General features: G+C 38.5%; 1 protein-coding gene and 1 non-coding gene across 2 annotated transcripts in view; one reads left to right on the top strand and one right to left on the bottom strand.

Moving 5' to 3' along the window:
• Window positions 1–18,455, bottom strand: part of ZNF804B (zinc finger protein 804B) — a 576,957-nt gene that overhangs the window by 310,859 nt on the left and 247,643 nt on the right. The gene's annotated exons all lie outside the window — the stretch shown is intronic.
• On the top strand, window positions 6,632–6,740 carry LOC138439869 (U6 spliceosomal RNA). The gene has a single exon (XR_011256816.1). It is a non-coding gene; the product is annotated as a U6 spliceosomal RNA (small nuclear RNA).

Below are 18,455 nucleotides of genomic sequence, written 5' to 3'. Positions count from 1 at the left end.
TCTCTGCTCTTCTTATATCCTGGGGATGATTTCTCTCATGCATTGTGATGCTAGTCCATGGAATAGTCTTTTCTCTGCATTTCTGCATCCAGTGTGTCTTCTTTCTTCCATTTCTTGCATACTTGGAGTTGACACTCACATGCTTTCATTTTCAAGGGCAAATCCCACTTTTCCACTTTCTTCTTCAATATCCTGTGGGATTAGAGTAACTTCCCCCAAAGCTCTGAGGTTCATGAGCAGAAATGAGTAGAGAACTAGGGCTTCCCTGGTGGCTCAGTCAGGAAAGAATCTGACTGCAATGCAGGAGACCTGGGTTTGAACCCAGGGTCAGGAAGATCCCTTGGAGAACCAATATTCTTGCCTGGGAAATCCCAAGGACAGAGGAGTCTGTCAGGCTACAGTCCATGGGATGCAAGAGTTGGACATGACTTCTCAACTAACCACTGCCACAACCAGAGGACTAGCTAGGATTAAATGGACAGGAGGATACTAGAAATAATAGATGCTCAGAACAGGAGGACTAGACATGACATACCTGGGGCAGAGTATGGATGTGAGTAGGAGGAGCAAAATTTAAAAAACAGAGTGGAAACATAAGGTTTTGGCTAGTGACCTTACCTGGAAGGCATAGTGCCTCTGCCTGGTAAGACTAAGAGTGATAAAGGGAAAGATAGTCCTCTCCAGGAGCGAGAGACTAAAAAGGGTAGTGGCACCAAGACATGTACAGGATTTTAATCACATCCCTTATTAACTGGATATGATGATAATCATAAAAAGTGACCACTCTAAATAAACACAGTAAAGAATCTGCCTGCAGTGCAGGAGACCCAGTTTCAATCCCTGGGTTAGGAAGATCCCCTGGAAAAGGGAATGGCAACCCACTCCAGTATTCTTCCCTGGAGAATTCCATGATCAGAGGAGACCAGCAGGCTATAACCCATATGTATGTATATGTGTGTGTTTACTGCTCCGCTAAACATACTTCTCCACTTACTTATCTATAATCTCCCACTCAGACAGTAAGAAACTTAACTCTACTATTTGCCGTACATTATTCAGTTAAGGGAGAAGAAAACGGCAACCCACTCCAGTGTTCTTGCCTGGAGAATCCCAGGGACGGGGGAGCCTGGTGGGCTGCCGTCTATGGGGTCGCACAGAGTCGGACACGACTAAAGCGACTTAGCAGAAGCAGCAGCAGTAGCGTTCAGTTAAGTGCTTAATTCCCTAGTAGTTCATTTTTAAACTTAGAGCCAAGCCCTGTTGTTTCTAGAAACTGGAGCTGATCATACAGAGTGAAGTAAGCCAGAAAGAAAAACACCAATACAGTATACTAACACATATATATGGAATTTAGAAAGATGGTAATGATGACCCTGTATGCGAGACAGCAAAAGAGACACAGATGTGTAGAGCGGACTTTTGGACTCTGAGGGAGAGAGAGAGGGTGGGATGATGTGGGAGAATGGCATTGAAACATGTATACTATCATGTAAGAAACGAATCACCAGTCTATGTTCGATGCAGGATACAGGATGCTTGGGGCTGGTGCACGGGAATGATCCAGAGAGATGATATGGGGTGGGAGGTGGGAGGGGTGTTCATGTTTGGGAACTCATGTACACCCGTGGTAGATTCATGTCAATGTATGGCAAAACCAATACAGTATTGTAAAGTAAAATAAAGTAAAAATAAAAATTTTAAAAAATACATAAATATGCTTGGGGCTGGTGCATGGGGATGACCCACAGAGATGTTATGGTGAGGGAGGTGGGAGGAGGGTTCATGTTTGGGAACGCATGTAAGAATTAAAGATTTTAAAATTAAAAAAATAAAAAAATAAAAAAATAAAAATAAAATAAAAAATACATAAATAAATAGCATCTGGCATTTAATTTAATGTTAAATAGAAATATACCTTTCTTTACTCTCTCATGCCTACATCACTAGAAACATATGTTTTAACAACAAAGCAAGCCTTCCTCTGAGATTTGATCTTGTTTCTTCATTTGGTATTATAACCAGTGGGAACAAAATTACAAATAGATTATGTTCCAAATATTTGCTTTCCAGTCAGTCATTTGGAACTTGTGGCTTTTGTTTTAATTGAAACACTTTACAAATAATGGTAAGATTTCTAGGCTAGCTCACAATGGCCTATTTAACCCAGAATATAATTGTGAGGGTATATAATTTCAATTAAAAATGATAGAATGTAACATTAATACGTAGAAAGGGAAACATTAAAATAAGAAGTAGTGTTATATTAATCTTAGAAATAATTGCTTAGGCAAAGAAAGCAAGACCTGAGAGTAAGAAGTCTATTCAATGCAGAGAAAACATCTGTGAAGGGGCAAACTGACATGATGAATTCTGAGATGGCTACAACACACAGAGTGTGATGTAGATTCTAATAAGCTTGGACAGGCAAGCAGAAACTCAATTATTGTAGCCTTCATGTGCCATGCCAAGAAGATGGGGTTTAAGTTTAGTGGAATGGGAAGTTAATGACGAATTGTATGTAAAAGTATGGCGTGATCTGATTAGCAACTTAAAATCTTACCCTGACGACCGTCTTAAGGATAGATAAGAAAGGGGTGACAAAAGAGGCAGGATCAATTAAAAAATATTGAAATGGTGGAAACAGGAGATGAAAGCATGACTTAAGCTAATAATCCAGCTTTCTGAGGAAGGGGAAAAGTGGTGAGACATGAGAGGTGATAAAGAGATAGACATTTGGTTTCAATTACTAGTTATTATCATTGGGGTGGGGGAGGAATGAACCTTTATGATTTCCCCTTCACTGGTTTGAGAGATGGAGAAATTAATTGGGCATCTCTTGGTGCCATTAATCAAGAAACAGGGTGTGGTAGGAAGAGAAGTCTGGAAGAAAATGTAATGAGTATTTAGTAACATGATTTGCATGAAAAATAGTCTTATCTTTCAATCATAATCCAGGTATTTTATAATAATTTATAGTGGGAATGATTTCCTAAGATAACCTGCCAGAAAAGGGAGAACAGAAAGGGTACAGAGGTGTTACAAAGAATTTATGTGTACTTACAGAAAAGGATTATCAAAGGTGTACCTTCATGACTATAAGAAATGCCAGCAGAAAAAATTAGATGATGACAGCTTACATTAGATCTCTTGAGAGGGAAGAAAGAAAATATGACAAAGAGTCACCAAACCAGGAAGTTTGGAATGGGTACCATCAGTCCAACTGGAGGTGGGGCTTGTTTGGGATTAAGGGAAATAATTTAAGAGGAAATGTGCAATGGCTTGCTTAGTCAGATGCATGTTTTTATGGTATTGGAGTAGCACCATGGACTATTTTAGTTGTGATTTCCACTCTTATAATTTTCCTCTTTGAGGTGTGACTTGATAAAATTAAAGTCGTCCTTGCTAGCTAGATAATATGTCTATTATGTGTGCTATACCTATAGTATATTTCATGTGACTTAAAATTTATAACTCCTTATAATATTTTGTAACACAGGTTCAATTTTCTAACCACTTAATTTCATCTTCGCCCATCTGTTTTCCCATGTGCAAATCAAAGATCTTCCTTCTCTGACACCTAATCTTCCCTCTCATTATTTTTCATGTCATTTACATGCCTGCGGGTTCAGGGAGAATAGAACTGTAGCAATAAAAAAGCAGGCAATATGCTGGTATCTTTGGAAATTTGAAGTTCTTGAAGGACTAGTCATTACTTAGCATTTAGTTTTCTTCCAGAAAACACAACAAAATGAATGACATTATCAACAACAAAATCAAACAATCTAGTCCAGACCATCAGCTGTTTCTTTGTGTGCATTAATTGATTTCAATCTGAAAGCTGGCATATAGCCTGGAATTAATTTTTATAATTTGCTTCTTATCTATGGGAAATGGATCCACAGGGAACTGATGAAGAGGATACGTTTTTATAACCATCTCCTATGTAAGCCTTATTATACTAATGTATGTGATAGAAATAAATGAATGTGACTAAAACAAAGCAAAAAATGATTTGAGTATTTTTAAGAATGTGTTGCAACAAATAAATATGTGAAGAACCAGTAAAGTAGGGGAAGATCTCTAAACAGAACCATTTTTCTTGAAGGGTAGTGTTAAAAATAAGAACATTTCTATGGAAGATTTCTGAAGTGTACACTTGAGTCAAACAATCTAAATAAATAAAATATTATCTTAGTTGAAGGTTTTAGCTGACAAGTAGCTGAAAACTACACTAGCAAAATTAAAAAGTATCCAAGAAAAAACTTCAAAATTAAGCTTATCATTTGAAAACTGCCATGCCAACAAATATTGTCTCCTTTTTAAGCCAAACATATTTTTCATATGTTTTAGAGGCTTTGTAGATATTCAAACAAACATAATAAGAGTTACAAAAATGCATTAATTAATTAATTTACTAAAACTTTAGTTAGTTCTAATCTGTTATGGGAACTAAGATATACATCGGTCAAGGAAGAACATACGAGCAATCTCACTTAAGACACGGACAGGAGCAGATATAAAGTAAAATACAATGTTCTTTAGCAAAATCAATATTCTAAATTTGAGTAAAATTAGCTATAAATGTCATGAAATATCTTAAAAAGCAATTTCACTGGCATGCTATGATAGGTCAAAATTACGTAAATGCATTGTCATCATCTTTGCACATTTACATAAATATTAAAGAGATGCTAAAGAAATAAGAAACATAATTTCTTATAATAATACTGCTGCTGAATTTTACATAAATACTGCATCATATTATATTTTGAAATTTCATACAACTGGGTGCATTACACAAAAGTCAGTTGAATAAAAGAAACTAATAGGGAAGAGTTAGCCTATGATGAAAAAATTAAATCACTCAGATTTAACAACATTAACTCAAATACAGTGAAAATTATGTACGATAATATTGTTTATGATGAAATTTATGTAAGATGAAGAATCAAGAAGATAAAACTGATTTTATAAACAAGTTGTAATATTAATTGAATAAATCGTTACACATATATTATCAAAACCAAAAAAAAAAATCTGCTTAGAAAGGAAAATATAAGCAAGGTGAAAAGACAGCCTTCTGAATGGGAGAAAATAATAGCAAATGAAGCAACTGACAAACAACTAATCTCAAAAATATACAAGCAACTTATGCAGCTCAATTCCAGAAAAATAAACGACCCAATCAAAAAATGGGCCAAAGAACTAAATAGACATTTCTCCAAAGAAGACATATGGATGGCTAACAAACACATGAAAAGATGCTCAACATCACTCATTATTAGAGAAATGCAAATCAAAACCACAATGAGGTACCACTTCACACCAGTCAGAATGGCTGTGATCCAAAAATCTGCAAGCAATAAATGCTGGAGAGGGTGTGGAGAAAAGGGAACCCTCCTACACTGTTGGTGGGAATGCAAACTAGTACAGCCACTATGGAGAACAGTGTGGAGATTCCTTAAAAAATTGCAAATAGAACTACGTTATGACCCAGCAATCCCACTTCTGGGCATACACACCGAGGAAACCAGAATGGAAAGAGACATATGTACCCCAATGTTCATCGCAGCACTGTTTATAATAGCCAGGACATGGAAACAACCTAGATGTCCATCAGCAGATGAATGGATAAGAAAGCTGTGGTACATATACACAATGGAGTATTACTCAGCCGTTAAAAAGAATTCATTTGAATCAGTTCTGATGAGATGGATGAAACTGGAGCCGATTATACAGAGTGAAGTAAACCAGAAAGAAAAACACCAATACAGTATACTAACACATATATATGGAATTTAGGAAGATGGCAATGACGACCCTGTATGCAAGACAGGGAATGAGACACAGATGTGTATAACGGGCTTTCGGACTCAGAGGGAGAGGGAGAGGGTGGGATGATTTGGGAGAATGACAGTCTAACATGTATACTATCATGTAAAAATTGAATCGCCAGTCTATGTCTGACGCAGGATGCAGCATGCTTGGGGCTGGTGCATGGGGATGACCCAGAGAGATGTTATGGGGAGGGAGGTGGGAGGAGGGTTCATGTTTGGGAACGCATGTAAGAATTAAAGATTTTAAAATTTAAAAAATAAAAAACTAAAAAAAAAAAGAAAGAAAATCTGGAATAAACATATCTAATACTATATTGATAGTGAAAGCTTTTGGGAGACCTGGATAATCTCTTGTTACTTTACATTTTACTCTAATGCTCAGAACAAAGACTAATTAGTTTTATAAGAATAAAATCAAGTAAACTTTCTCAAAATGAATGAAATGAAGCTTTACTCCAGTAATGGCATTGCTTTTCTCAAAGCCCAGCAGCAAGACCCTATACTTGATATATTACACAGATGTCCTAGCATGTAAATGAGCTTGTGCATGATTGAAATGAGCAAATGCTTATTTCTCATTGCTTTGTTGCCACTTTTGGGGTGGAGTTAGATGTAAAGCTCAGTATAAGACAGTTGGAAGAGAACAGCAGTTCTGCCATATCTACAGTGCAAGTTGTATCTCTAGTTATATCTATCAATAGCCTATATTTTTGCTCTTTTATAGGAAATAAAGCAGCATTAACACAAAGCAGCATTGACACCGTCTGAAAACTTAAAAACAAACACTAATTAGTGTTTGCTTTGAAAGGATATATATTAAAATTGGAAAACTATAGACAGAAAAGATTAGCCTGGCCCCTGTGCAAAGATGACATGCAAATTTGTGAAGCACTCCATATTTTTATCAATAGGTAACTGGATTAAGATGCGGTATACAGATACAACAGAATATTACTCAGACATAAAAAAGAATGAGATATTGCTGTTAGCAGCAAAATGGATGGCCCTAGAGAATACTATATTTAGTGAAATAAGTCAAAGACAAATATATGACATAACTTATATGTGGAATATAGAAAATAATACAAATTAATTTATAGACAAAACAGAAACAGACTCACAGATACAAAATGAAACTTGTGGTTTGATCTCTGCTCCTTTTCTTATTAAATAAAGCTTTCCAATAACTAGTGTTATAATTAAGCATTTATGCTGTACACACATTAGTGAACACATATATTCTTTGCCCATTTGAAAATGGTGTTTAAAATATATGCTCCCATGTCAAGTATCACTCTATGTGAAAGAGAAGAATAAATCTCTCTCATGTTGACCAACAATTCAGACAGTAACTTTGAATACCCACATCTCCATGTTTTCAAAAGAACAAATAAAGCTTTGATCTCTCTCTGGTGATATTTTATTTTCATTCCACGTCTCATTTCTTTGTCATTTGAATTCATACTCTCATAATGTAGAGGGGTTTTATTTTTCTTTTTGTGGTGGTAAAACAGTTTTTAGTGTGTTCTTACTCCTTTAGCTACAGAGAAGTTTTGTTTAATATACCAATAAGAAATGTGTTCTCAAAATAAAATTAAAGTATGAAAAAGGAGGCCAATTCATTCAGCAGTAAAGAATCCACCTGCAATGTAGGACTTGCAGTTTCCATCCCTGGGTCAGAAAGATCCCCTGGAGAAGGAAATGGCAACCCACTCCAGTATTCTTGCTTGGGAAATCTCAGGGACAGAGGAGACTGGCAGGCTACAATCTATAGGATTGCAAAAGAGTTGGACACGACTTAGCAACTAAACAACAATAACAATTCCTTACAAAGTTAAGACTGTTGATGTTTATTATGTTTCTATCAGTAATACGTTAGGTTTTCAAGCAACTCAAAGATATATAGACAAGATATGTGATTTCTTTCTAGTGCTTAGAGTCCAGTTGGGGAGATAAGCCTTACACTTGAAACTTCCCCTTATAACAATATAAATTATTTATAAAAATATAAATTCTATACAAAACAAACTCCTGTATGTGCACTCTGAAATAGGTGAGGCCACATGGCTGATGTCATAAGGGTATGATCAATTGCTTATTGAAAGAGCTTGAGCTGAAGGATGTTTCAAAATAGTTACAAATGTTTATTGTACAGAAGACAATGACATACAAATGTAAGAAGCAAGCATTTAAGGATTATGTAAATAACTATCTTCTGGGAAAAGCATAAGAAAAAACCCAAGCTGTACTACACAGAGCTATTTGATGGAGGACTTTGAATAATAGACTCAAAGAGAAGAAATGACTTAAATTATTTCAAGTTAAGAAAGTATCACCATTATTTAAGAAATGATTTGCTTGGAAACGAAGCACCGCTTAAGTTTATTCAGTAAGTAGGTTTGGCTTTGTTCAACTTCATTCAACTTTAAGCCCACTTTTCTTTTGTATAATGAAATAGCCCTAACATAGGGTCTTAAGGGCTAGAACTAGATTTAGGGGGAGAAGAAAAGACAAGTATCAAGCTCTGGAAGTACACTGTGATGAGGGCAAATGCAGCCTGGTATTTAAGGTGAGTCAGAGGTAAATGCCAGGAGAGATACATCAAGTAAAAGTGATTTACTGTGTAGAGAGGAAACATAGAAAAATATAGTAAGATGTTAGCTACAGGGAATAAAGCAGAGCAAGGCAAACAAGAGCTGGAATTTGTTCATGTACTGGGATCCTTGCTGTTTCGTTTTACTGGATACATGGTTCTTAAGTATATTGTGTGTGTGAGTATGTGTGTGTGTGTGTACGCTCAGTTGTGTCCAACTCTTTGCAACCCTATGGACTGTAGCCTGCTAGGCCCCTCTGTCCATGAGATTTCCCAGCAAGGATCCTGAAGTGGGTTGCCATTTCCTCCTCCAGGGGATCTTCCCAACCCAGGGACTGAACCCATGTTTCTCAGGTCTCCTGCACTGGCAAGAAGACTCTTTACCACTCAGTTCAGTTCAGTTCAGTCACTCAGTCATGTCCGACTATTTGTGACCACATGAATCGCAGCATGCCAGGCCTCCCTGTCCATCACCATCTCCCGGAGTTCACTCAGACTCACGTCCATCGAGTCCGTGATGCCATCCAGCCATCTCATCCTCGGTCGTCCCCTTCTCCTCCTGCTCCCAATCTCTCCCAGCATCAGAGTCTTTTCCAATGAGTCAACTCTTCGCATGAGGTGGCCAAAGTACTGGAGCTTCAGCTTTAGCATCATTCCTTCCAAAGAAATCCCAGGGTTGATCTCCTTCAGAATGGACTGGTTGGATCTCCTTTCAGTCCAAGGGACCCTCAAGAGTCTTCTCCAACACCACAGTTCAAAAGCATCAATTCTTCAGTGCTCAGCCTTCTTCACAGTCCAACTCTCACATCCATGCATGACCACAGGAAAAACCATAGCCTTGACTAGACGGATCTTAGTCGGTAAAGTAATGTCTCTGCTTTTGAATATACTATCTAGGTTGGTCATAACTTTCTTTCCAAGGAGTAAGCGTCTTTTAATTTCATGGCTGCAGTCACCATCTGCAGTGATTTTGGAGCCCCAAAAAATAAAGCCTGACACTGTTTCCACTGTTTCCCCATCTATTTCCCATGAAGTAATGGGACCGGATGCCTTGATCTTTGTTTTCTGAATGTTGAGCTTTAAGCCAACTTTTTCACTCTCCTCTTTCACTTTCATCAAGAGGCTTTTTAGCTCCTCTTCACTTTCTGCCATAAGGGTGGTGTCATCTGCATATCTGAGGTTATTGAGATTTCTCCCAGCAATCTTGATTCCAGCTTGTGCTTCTTCCAGCCCAGCATTTCTCTTGATGTACTCTGCATAGAAGTTAAATAAGCAGGGTGACAATATACAGCCTTGACGTACTCCTTTTCCTATTTGGAACCAGTCTGTTGTTCCATGTCCAGTTCTAACTGTTGCTTCCTGACCTGCATACAGACTTCTCAAGAGGCAGGTTAGGTGGTCTGGTATCTCTCTCAAAATTTTCCACAGTTTATTGTGATCTACACAGTCAAAGGCTTTGACATTAAACCTCTGAAATGCTCATCATTTGTGTAGGCAGTAAGCATCAAGCATTTTGGAAAGAAATTTGGTTTCACTCCTTAAGAAGCTAAACACAGCAAAAGCTAGAAAATAGACTGATATTATTTTCTAAAAATAGATTATTTGTGCTGTGGGGCAGAAAGGAAATTCCACAATTAATAAAAATATGGAGAATCACAAATCATTAGTAGTCAGTAGTGCCATTAGAGAATTCAGTTCTAATGAGGTGGATGAAACTGGAGCCTATTATACAGAGTGAAGTAAGCCAGAAAGAAAAACACCAATACAGTATACTAACACATATATATGGAATTTAGAAAGATGATGATAACCCTGTATGGGAGACAGCAAAAGACACAGATGTATAGAACGGACTTTTGGACCCTGTGGGAGAGGGAGAAGATGGGATGATTTGGGAGAATGGCATTGAAACATGTATACTATCATGTAAGAAACAAATCGCCAGTCTATGTTTGATACAGGATACAGGATGCTTGGGGCTGGTGCATGGGGATAATCTAGAGAGATGATATGGGGTGGGAGATGGGAGGGGGGTTCAGGATTGGAACTCATGTACACGCATGGCGGATTCATGTCAATGTATGGCAAAACCAATACAGTATTGTAAAGCAAAATAAAGTAAAAATAAAAAAAAATTTTAAAAACTAAAAAAAAGAATTGGAGGTATGAGAAGGAAATAAATTGAATGAGGATGTTGGAAAATATTTATTATTGGAATAGGGACTAGAAAAAGGGAGAAGGAATTTAAACAATTAGGCCTTCTAACCTGGCTATATTGCTTTAATATTACATTAAGGTATTTTATGACTATCAGAATCTTTGTTTACCAGAACTCAGATATACCCTGTTACCTTTTTATGAATTGGGGATCCATCCAAAGAAAAAAAATACTGGAAATTATATTTCCATTTACATGGGAATATTTGAGGCACAGGGTACATTATATTGAAGGAATACTTAGGTTTATTGGCTCCTATTAGAAGAAAAATGTATCATCCATAACTTTTTTTTTTTTACATCTAAATTTCCTTCTGCTTCCAATCTATTCATTTTGGCATGTATGCAATCAGTTTGTCAATAAGAAAGAATCAATAAATCATCCATGGTGGGTATAGAACTGCTTTATAATGCTAAAGGGTCTGTGATTCCTGTACGTGTTACAGTCTTCTAGTATTTCTGATCCTTGCCCTTTATATAAGGTATGTTGATTCACATCTTCCTGTTAAAACAGGACATATGACCTTTCCTGGTGGTTCAGACGGTAAAGGGAGTGCCTGCAAAGCAACAGACCGAGGTTTGATCCCTGGGTCAGGAAGATCCTCTGGAGAAGGAAATGGCAACCCACTCCAGTATTCTTGCCTGGAAAATCCCATGGACAGAGGAGCCTGGCAGATTACAGTTCATGGGGTTGTAAAGAGTCAGACAAGGCTGAGTGACTTCCCTTTTTCAACTATTTTAGAGCATGACTTTTTGTGCTTTTTCCTTTGTCTGTAATGGTAGTCCTACTAGGCCAAAAATGCAAGCATAAGGAACTCAGACACTTGAACTGGTCACAGAGGAGTTTCTGCTGTGTGCTGTGTACAGAAATCCCTGCAAATAAGGAAGAGTCACCAGATTTCCCTCACTACCCTTCATACATCTACACGATGGCCTGCATCTCACAGAAGCTGCCCTCTCCTAGTTCCTGGACCACTGCCAAGTAGAGTACATGCATGAAAGAGCAAGATTTTAGTAAATTAAATTTTTAAATAAAAATAAATTTATATTTTCAAAAAATGGTTTTTACTTTAGTTTTTAAAGGATTATAGCCTTTAGAAATTAACTTCTTTATATAATGAGTGAGATGGTGGATTTTTTTCTTTAAAGAAACACAAATGTTTAATGGTTTTGCATACCAATATAAAGCTAGCAGATGTGGTGAAATTCCAGCAGAACTATTCAAATTGCTAAAGTATGATGCCATCAAGATTTTGCATTCATTATGTCAGCAAATCTGGAAAACCCAGCAATGGCCAAAGGACTGGAAAAGATCAGTCCTCATACCCAATTCCCAAGAAGGGCGGTACCAAAGAATGTGCTAACCATCAGTTACACTCATCTCCCATGCTAGTAAAGTCATGCTTAAAATCTTGCATGCTAGGCTTCAGCATTATATGAACCAAGAACTTCCAGATGTCCAAGCTGGATTTTAAAAAGAAAGAGGAATGAGAAATCAATTTGCCAATGTTCTCTGGATTATAGAAAAGCAAGGGAATTTAAAAAAAAAATCTATCTCTGTTTCATCGACTGTGCTATAAAACCTTTGACTGTGTGTATCCTGACAAACTGTGGAAAGCTATTCAGTCCAGTTCAGTCACTCAGTCGTATCCAACTTTTTGCGACCCCATGAACTGCAACACCCTAGGCCTCCCTGTCCATCACCAACTCCCAGAGTTCACTCAAACTCAGGTCCATTGAGTCAGTGATGCCATCCAGCCATCTCATCCTTTGTCATCCCCTTTTCCTCCTGCCCCCAATCCCTCCCAGCATCAGACTCTTTTCCAATGAGTAAACTCTTCACATGAGGTGGCCAAAGTACTAGAGTTTCAGCTTTAGCATCATTTCTTCCAAAGAACAACCAGGACTGATCTCCTTTAGAGTGGAAAGCTATTAGAGAGATGTTAATACTAGACAATCTTATCCATCTCCTGAAAACCCATATGCAGGTCAAGAAACAATAGCTAGAACTCTATATGGAACAACTGATTGGCTCAAGTTGGAGAAAGGAGTATTACAGGTATGTCTGCTGTCACCCTGTTTGCTTAACTTATACACTAAGCACATCATGAGAAATGCCAGGCTGGATGAGTTACAAGCTGGAATCAAGATTGGAAGGAGAAACATCAACAACGTCAGACATGTGGATCAGTCAGTTCAGTTGCTCAGGCATGTCTGACTCTTTGAAACCCCATGGACTGCAATATTTCAGGCTTCCCTGCCCATCATCAACACCTAGAGCTTGCTCAAACTCATGTCCATCAAGTCATTAATGCCATCCAACCATCTCATCCTCTGTCATCCCCTTCTCCTCCCACCTTCAATCTTTCCCAGCATCAGGGTCTTTTCTAATGAGTCAGTTCTGTGCATCAGGTGGCCAAATTATTGGAGCTTCAGCTTCACCATCAGTCCTTCCAGTGAATATTCAGGACTGATTTCCTTTAGGACTGACTGGTTTATCTCCTTGCAATTCTAGGGAATCTCAAGAGTCTTCTCCAACACCACAGTTCAAAAGCATCAAATCTTTGGTGCTCACCTTTCTTTATGCAGATAATGCCACTCAAATGGCAGAAAGCAAAGAGGAACTAAAGAGCCTCTTGATGAGGGTGAAGGAGGAGAGTAAAAGAGCCAGCTTAGGACTAAATATTAAAAAAAAACTAATATCATGGGATATGGCCCCATTACTGCATGGCAAATAGAAGGGGGAAAGCTGGAAATAGTGACAGATTTCCTCTCTTGGGCTCCAAAACCACTGTGGATGCAGACATGAAATCAGAAGACAACTGCTTCTTGGCAGGAAAGCAATGACAAATCTAGACAGTCTGTTGAAAAGCAGAGACATTACTCTGCCAACAGATATCCATATAAGTCAAGGCTATGGTCTTCCCAGTGGTTATGTACAGTTATGAGAGCTGGACTATAAAGCAAGCAGAGCACTGAAGAATTGATGCCTTCAAACACTGGTGCTGGAGAAGACTCCTGAAAGTTCTTTGGACAGCAAGCAAGGAGATCAAACCAGTCAATCATAAGGGATATCAACCCTGAATATTCACTGGAAGGACTGATGTTGAAGCTGAAACTCCAGTATTTTGGTCATCTGATGCAAACAGATGACTCACTGGAAAAGTCCTTGATGATGGAAAAAGAAGAGGGCAGAAGGAGAAGAGGATCACAAGGAGGCCTAGTGTGATGCAGTCCATGGGGTCGCAAAGTGTCAGACACAACTGGGCAATTGAAGAACAACAACACTAAAACTCTGATTCCCAATATCTTTGGAAAAATGTTAGTTATTCATCCATATACCTTTAAACCTCTACTACAGACTATAGAATGTTTAGGATAGAGATATTCTGATGTCTGCAAAATGGAAAGTTTAACGTGATAAACCTGTAACTCTTGGCACAGGACTGGAAAAGGTCAGTTTTCATTCCAATTCCAAAGAAAGGCAATGCCAAAGAATGGTCAAACTACCGCACAATTGCACTCATCTCACATGCTAGTAAAGTAATGCTCAAAATTCTCCAAGCCAGACTTGAGCAATACGTGAACCGTGAACTCCCTGATGTTCAAGCTGGTTTTAGAAAAGGCAGAGGAACCAGAGATCAAATTGCCAACATCCTCTGGATCATCAAAAAAGCAAGAGAGTTCCAGAAAAACATCTATTTCTGCTTTATTGACTATGCCAAAGCCTTTGACTGTGTGGACCACAATAAATGTGGAAACTTCTGAAAGAGATGGGAATACCAGACCACCTAATCTGCCTCTTGAGAAATCGGTATGCAGGTCAGGAAGCAACAGTTAGAACTGGACATGGAACAACAGACTTTTTCCAACTAGGAAAAGGAGTATGTCAAGGCTGTATATTGTCACCCTGCTTATTTAACTTCTATGCAGAGTACATCATGAGAAATGCTGGACTGGAAGAAGCACAAGCCGGAATCAAGATTGCCAGAAGAAATATCAATGACCTCAGATATGCAGATGACACCACCCTTATGGCAGAAAGTGAAGAGGAACTAAAAAGCCTCTTGATGAGAGTGAAAGAGGAGAGTGAAAAAGTTGGCTTAAAGCTCAACATTCAGAAAACAAAGATCATGGCATCTGGTCGCATCACTTCATGGGAAATAGATGGGGAAACAGTAGAAACAGTGTCAGACTTTATTTTTGGGGGCTCCAAAATCACTGCAGATGGTGACTGCAGCCATGAAATTAAAAGATGCTTACTCCTTGGAAGAAAAGTTATGACCAACCTAGTATATTCAAAAGCAGAGACATTACTTTACCGACTAAGGTCCGTCTAGTCAAGGCTATGGTTTTTCCTGTGGTCATGTATGGATGTGGGAGTTGGACTGTGAAGAAGGCTGAGTGTCGAAGAATTGATGCTTTTGAACTGTGGTGTTGGAGAAGACTCTTGAGGGTCCCTTGGACTGAAAGGAGATCCAACCAGTCCATTCTGAAGGAGATCAACCCTGGGATTTCTTTGGAAGGAATGACGCTAAAGCTGAAGCTCCAGTACTTTGGCCACCTCATGCGAAGAGTTGACTCATTGGAAGACTCTGATGCTGGGAGAGATTGGGGGCAGGAGGAGAAGGGGACAACCGAGGATAAAATGGCTGGATGGCATCATGGACTCAATGAACCTGAGTCTGAGTGAACTCCGGGAGATGGTGATGGACAGGGAGGCCTGGCGTGCTGCGATTCATAGGGTCGCAAAGAGTCAGACATGACTGAGCGACTGAACTGAACTGAACTGGTACTCATTTTGATGATCAAGTGAAAACTATGAATGAAGGAAAAGGATTTCTCTGATATATTTAAAAACCATTTCAACATTGGGTTAATTTCAAGGCAAACCATTCACTGCATGCATATGTGTTTATATGTATGTATTTATAAAATATGTATTTATATAAACACACATATATATAAAATGTGTGTATATACATACACACACACACACACACACACACATATTTCACCCATGTCCTTAAGAAAGTCATCTTCTAATCAGAGGGATGATCATGCAGTAGACAACTTCAATAAAGTTGTAAGTGCTATACTTATAATTATTAAAAAGTTTATAGGAATTTAGAAGAGAAAGATACTGTCTACTTATTAAAGAAAACAACATACATTTCAGTTCAGTTCAGTCACTTAGTCTTACCCGACTCTTTGCGACCCCATGGACTGCAGCTTGCCAGGCTTCCCTGGGTTTACTCAAACTCATGTCCATCATGTCGGTGATGGCATCCAACTATTTTATCCTCTGTCATCCCTTTCTCCCCCAGCCTGCAATCTTTCCCAGCATCAGGGTCTTTTCTAATGAGTCAGTTCTTTGCATCAGGTGGCCAAAGTATTGGAGTTTCAGCCTCAGCAACAGTCCTTCCAATGAATATTCTGGACTGATTTCCTTCCAGATGGACTGGTTGGATCTCCTTGCAGCACAAGGGACTCTTGAGAGTCTTCTACAACAACACAGTTCAAAAGCATCAATTCTTCAATACTCAGCTTTTGTTATAGTTCAACTCTCACATCCATACATGCCTACTGGAAAAACCATAGCTTTGACTAAAGCTATGGGCCTTTGTTGGCAAAGTAATGTTTCTCATTTTTAATATGCTGTCTAGGTTGGTCATAACTTTTTTTCCAAGGGGCGAGCACCTTTTAATTTCATGGCTGCAGTCACCATCTGGAGTGATTTTGGAGCCCCCCAAAACGGGGAGTGAGGTGGGAGGGGGGTTCAGGATGGGGAACACGTGTATACCCGTGGCAGATTCATGTTGATGTATGGCAAAACCAATACAATATTGTAAAGTAATTAGCCTCCAATTAAAATAAATAAATTTATATTTTAAAAAATTCTGTCACTGTTTCCTGATCTATTTGCCATGAAGTGATGGGACCAGATGCCATGATCTTAGTTTTCACTCTCTTCTTTCACTTTCATCAAGAGGCTCTTTAGTTTTTCTTGTTTTTTTTTTTTTTTTTTTGCTTTCTGCCATAAGTATGGTGTCATCTGCATATCTGAGGACATTATATTTCTCCCGGCAATCTTGATTCCAGCTTTTGCTTCATCCAGTCCAGCATTTCTCATGATGTACTCTTCATATAAGTTAAATGAGCAAGGTGACAATATACAGCCTTGATGTACTCCTTTCCCAATTTGGAATGAGTCTGTTGTTCCATGTCCAGTTCTAACTGTTACTTCTTGACCTGCATACAACTTTCTCAGGAGGCAGGTCATGTGGTCTGGTATTTCCATCTCTTGTAGAGTTTTTCACAGTTTGTTGTGATCCACACAGTCAGAGGCTTTGTTATAGTCAATAAAGCAGAAGCAGATGTTTTTTCCTGAACTCTCTTGCTTTTTCAATGATCCAGTGGATGTTGGAAATTTGATCTCTGGTTCCTCTGCCTTTTCAGCTTGAACATCTGGAAGTGCATGGTTCATGTACTGTTGAAGCCTGGCTTGGGGAACTTTGAGAATTTTTTGGTCGTATATGATGTGAGTGAAATTGGGCATTAGTTTGAACATTCTTTGGCTTTGCCTTTCTTTTGGATTGGAATGCAAACCAACCTTTTCCAGTCCTATGGCCACTGCTGAGTTTTCCAAATTTGCTGGCATATTGAGTGTAGCACTTTCACAGCATCATCTTTTAGGATTTGAAATAGCACAACTGGAATTCCATCACCTCCACTACCTTTGTTTGTAGTGATGCTTCCTAAGTCCCACTTGACTTCACATTCCAGGATGTCTGGCTCTAGGTAAGTGATCACACTATCGTCATTAGCACCACACAGAGGTACATCAAATAGCTTGAGTCATTTATTTCCACATGGCTGACTTGGAATGTAATAGTCAAGGATACTTTCCATTGACCCAACTAATGCTTTCCATCATTACTTGTGTCTGGACCAATCAAGAAGTCTAAGAGGAGAAAGGACTACTTAGAAATCTGTCACATATATAGAAGAAATAGCCAAATAGTGTCCAGTTTCATAGACTTTACTATAATTAATAGCTAAAAAATGATACAACATATCTAATGGTATTTGAGCCTAAGAACAGCACTGAACTGACCAATCAACAAAAAGCAGTTAGAGAAGCAATACATTTAAAAGTACTAAGATTTGCAGCATGAAGATTACACTGCTCCATTAAGAAGGAATGATGGCTTATTCAAAAATAAGCTACCAACAGACAGTATTTACTTCTATGTAAAATTCTTACAGATTTCAATTTGTAGAAGTTGAGCAGACAGTCTCTAACTAACTCAAAAGAACAAATTTTCTCACATTTCTGTTCCAGAGTAGAGGCTGCACAATGAGGTAGAAAAGGACAGATTTGAAAGTCAGAAAACCTATCCTTGGATTCCACTTGCTGGAAGAGGAAATTCAGTATGTTATTTCTTAGATTTCTCCTTTGAAAAAAGCAGACAATAATAGCCTTTGGGCTTCTCAGGTGGCCCATTCAGTATAGAATCCACATGCAATGCAGGAGACCTGCATTTGATCTCTGGGTCGGGAAGATCCCCTCGAGAAGGAAATGGCAAAATACTCCAGTAATCTTACCTGGGAAATCACAGAGGAACCTAGCAGTCCCTGGGGTTACAGTCATTACAATGACTTGGACATGACTTAGTGAGTAAACCACCATCACCCTATGTTTTTTGGGCTTCCCAGGTGGTGCAGTGGTAAAGAATCCACTTGACAATATAGAAGACATAGGTGATATGGGATCAGTTCCTGGGTTAGAAAGATCCCCTGGAGGA

Source organism: Ovis canadensis, chromosome 4, assembly GCF_042477335.2.
Source record: "Ovis canadensis isolate MfBH-ARS-UI-01 breed Bighorn chromosome 4, ARS-UI_OviCan_v2, whole genome shotgun sequence".
NCBI classification, from domain to species: domain Eukaryota; kingdom Metazoa; phylum Chordata; class Mammalia; order Artiodactyla; family Bovidae; genus Ovis; species Ovis canadensis.
The sequence above is the reverse complement of the archived record's forward strand: the minus strand, read 5'-3'. Positions and strand labels throughout refer to the sequence as shown.